The 3,984-nt window shown below is 51.0% G+C and overlaps 1 long non-coding RNA gene across 1 annotated transcript; it reads right to left on the bottom strand.

The window, feature by feature from the left end:
- Nucleotides 1-225: 225 nt before the first annotated feature.
- Gm41566 lies at nucleotides 226-1,684 on the bottom strand. The gene is made up of 3 exons (XR_876745.1): nucleotides 1,298-1,684; nucleotides 578-720; nucleotides 226-258 (listed from the first exon to the last, which is right to left on the bottom strand). It is a non-coding gene; the product is annotated as a predicted gene, 41566 (long non-coding RNA).
- Nucleotides 1,685-3,984: the final 2,300 nt, after the last annotated feature.

The following is a 3,984-nucleotide window of genomic DNA, read 5'->3' as shown; positions in this document are numbered from 1 at the left end:
ACCCTGGGGTAATCGCCATTCAGCCTCGGGACATCCTCTCGTGTTTCTGGTGATGAAGTGTCTTTGGGGCCTTTCCTGTGACAATGTCCTCACTTGGTTCCATCCCAGAGGGGATTCCCCTGACCACGGACATCTAGAGTAAAAATCTTCAAGATTTTGTTGTTAAAGATGACCACTATCTTCAGACCTCTGCATTTTGTTTTGTCTTTAATGCTTGTATTTAGTCTCCGTCTCTGGCTTCTCTTTAAGGCGGTAGACCTGTAAGGATATATTTAGGATTATAGAAAGATTAGGAAGAAGGGAAGAGAGTTGTCATGAGTCCTGCTCACAGCCCCATTGAGCCTTGCTTTAGGTAGGGCGTTTGCCTCCTTCCTGAACCACGAATAACAATGTAACCATTGTTACATTGTAGCTCTGAGTCCACTCTTGCTTGGTCTTTTACATCCTGTGAGTTTGGACAAAGCTATAGTAACATACGCCCACCCCTGAGGCCCCTGCTTGAGGGAAGTCTAATCTCTGCCTGCCCCTCTGTCCTTCCCTAACCCTGACAACCACCATTTGTAGCTTCTTTACTCACTCATGTGATAAAAAAGGCTCTGGTGGAAAAAACTTGAAGGAGAAAGGACTTGTTTTGGCCCACAGCTCGAGGGGACATCAATCAGGTCAGAAAGGTCGAGGCGGCAGGAAAGGTCGAGGCGGCAGGAACTTGAAGCGGTTGGTCTTGTGACACCCACAGTGAGGAAGCACAGAGTGATAAGCTCTGCTGCCACCCTATCCAGCCCACCTCAGATAAAGTCAGATAGTCAAGATGGCCGCCCATAGGCCTGCCTGGAGCCCATCTCCCGGGTGGTCCTAGATTCTGTCAAGGTGACAACACTCCCCGACATGGGCTGACCTCTCATTCTCTGTTTAACTGTTTCCAGGATGTCATGTAGTGAGGATCATATGGTTGGTGCCATCTGTGCCTGGCATGTTTTCCCTCCCTCCCTCCCTCCTTTCCCCCTCCTTCCTTCCTGCCTTCCTCCCTTCCCCCTCCCTCCCTCTTTCCCTTTTTTTCTTGTGATGCCAAGAACAGAATCTAGGACCTTGGGCATGTGATTTGCTGCATGTCCTTTTGTGGCTCCATAGCTTTTGATAGCAAAAGGAACCTGGAGCAAGAAAAGAAGGACCACTTCTAGAAAGCACATATGGGCACACCATGTGTAGAGTTCAGTGTAGCATCTCGTAAGAGGCTAATGTTGACATCTCCCAACTACTCCAAGATGTCCACGTGCCACTGCTGGTAAGGGGTATCTACCTGTCCCCTGTTCAGCAGTGTCACTCTCAGATGACTGCCTGGTGCAGGCATCAGCTCTGAGCATAGTGGCTTTAGTGGGTGCCCATGCAGTTTGTCCCAGGACATTTGACTGAGGACTTAGGATTGTTGAAGATGCTCTTATCACCATGGAAACTAAGCAGATGTTGGCAGGTGGTGATGGTTTTTTGAAGCTGATGAAGAGACCACACTGCCTTTCTTCAGAACCATGCCAACTCCCAGAGCTGTTCAAAGCCCACCGCCCAGAAGAAGAGGCAGTATGGACTGCAGTGTGCCATGAGACAGGAAGTGGCTCCTCAGCAAACCTGAACATTCGCAGAGGCAGGAGGGTCATGCAGCTATGGCCGGGAGAGTGGGTGAGAAGGGGTGGGAGGGTCATTCAGCTATGGCTGGGAGGGGGATGTGAGGGGAGGGAGAGTGGGGGAAGGAGGGTTGGGAGGTGAGGAGAACCTTGCTTGGAGCAGCAGAGGGAAAGGAAAGCTACATAGTAGTTTTTCTGTGGTCCAGTGGGATGTGGTCAGATCGTGGTGCTGGGCGGAGCCACATGGAATCCACCTCATAGAGGGACCCAGCAACAGAGCTCCCAGGAAGATGTTCCTATCCCACACCCCCAAGTGCCACACGTGTTCTGAACACAGTGTGCAATCTGGTCCTACCCAGTGGCTTTTCTTCTGCCCTTTCTAGGATCAAGTGCAGACAAGGGGATTCCTAGGGGCTGAGGCACCTGGAGCTGGGCCCTGAACTGTGTGTTTTGAGAATGAAGGAGTGCTCTTAGACTCTTGAGAGTTTTTAGTTGTGATGGACTTGGCTAATAAAGGTGGCCAAGTGCCTTTAGGGAGCCACACTGAGGTCAGGGTGTGGTCAGGGTGTGTTCTGGCCCCTGAGCAAACAGGCTTGCTGTGCCCAGGACTCTGGCATGTCCTGGGCCCTCAAGTGTGTGTGTGTTGGCTGCCTAGCTTCCTCCTGAGCCATGGGAGCAGATCTGGCAGCTGCAAGGAAATTTCAGCCAGGGGTGGAAAGCAAGGAGTGTGCTCAGCTCCGCCCCACCTAAAGTCTGCTTTGCTGGACCAATCACCCAGGAGCTATGGGGGTCCTTCACTGGATAGCCATGGCCTTGCCAAGTCTCCCAACCTTTCCTGAAGCAGGGTGTGTTCTTGCCTGAGATAAACTAAATTAAACGAGATTGACGCCCTGCAATGTGGTGGCCAGACCAGACCAGGGTAGGGGAGATGTTACTCACAGGCCCATGGTTAACAAAATGCAAGTCCACTCTCTCTCTTAGTTTCAGAGCTGTGTCACCACTATTCAAGAACTCACAATAGAAGATGCAGACACACACCTGCCAGGCAGGTAGGAGCAGCCTAGGAATGTGCCCCAGTGTGTCTAGACATTCCAGACCAACCACTGCCAGGGCCTTTGTCACTGGCAAATCACACCAGAGCAAGGGTGTGCTTTGAGAATGCTGCAATGGGGAATGTCACTAGTGAGCCTCAGCTGGGACAGGACCTCTCTGCCGATAACCAGGGGCCCCTGGGGGAAGACACTAACACCTTCCTGGCTTTGCTTAACTCCCCAGTTGACAGACATTAGACCCCAGTTCCTTTGGTTGATCAAGGGAGACTCATGGTATAACCCTGATGTTTCTATTCTCTCAAAGGGAGCCATGTCCGGGACCCCAAGGCCAAGTGAATAGCTTCAGGAAGATTTCACTTTCTGAGGAGCTCAGATAGTAGTGCGGTGTGGCAGACGCTCACCTGGCTGCCTGCTCTGTGGCCCAGGCTCTGTGACCTCAGTCCAGCAAGGGCAGAGTGTGGAATGCCACTCGGCCGTGGGAGTTTGGGAACCTTGAGAAAAATGGTACCCAAGCTTTGTGACAGTCTACAGGTGCGCACTCGAGTGTGTGTGTGTGTGCATGCATGTGTGCCTACATGTGTTTGTATGTGTATGTGCATATGTGTGTGGTGTGAATGTGTGCATGTGTGTGTGCATGCACATGCATGCACGCCTGTGTGTGTTTCATGTATGTATGTGCATGTTTGTGTGGGGTGTATTTGTGTTTGCATATGTGTGTGTGTGTGCGCGTGTGCGTGTGCGCTCACGTGCATGCCAGAAAACAACCCTAGGTGTTGTTCCATAGGCACTATTCCTTCTTGTTGTTGTTTGTTTTTGTGGCAAGGTCTCTCAATGGCCTGGAACTCACCAAGTAGGCTAAGCTAGCGATTCAGAGTCCAGTGCCCTTCTGTCTCTACCTTTCCAGTGCCCAGCTCTTTGTTTGTTTTGGCTTTTCAAGACAGGATTTCTCTGTGTAGCCCTGGGTGTCTGGAACTCACTCTGTAGACCAGGCTATTCTCAAACTTATAGAGATTCCCCTGCCTCTGCCCCCCGAGAGCTAAGGACATGTGCCACTACCCTGACTTACCCAGTAATTTGTCTATGGGCTCTCAAGAGATTTAATTCGGTTCTTCCAGCTCATCAGGCAAGTACTTCACAGACCGAGCCAGTGTCTTAGCCTTCGTCCCATCCTCCAGCTACGTGGTGTGGAGACCATGATCCTAATATGTGTGCATGCACTTATTTTTAATGAACCACACATGAACAAACGCACCAAAATATCACACGGGCTGTGAGGCAAAGGAAATGAAGGCACCGTTCACATTCTAAAAAGGCCG

Source organism: Mus musculus, chromosome 17 (genome assembly GCF_000001635.26).
Source record: "Mus musculus strain C57BL/6J chromosome 17, GRCm38.p6 C57BL/6J".
Taxonomy (NCBI): Eukaryota; Metazoa; Chordata; class Mammalia; order Rodentia; family Muridae; genus Mus; species Mus musculus.
This window is presented reverse-complemented; position numbering and strand designations above follow the sequence as displayed.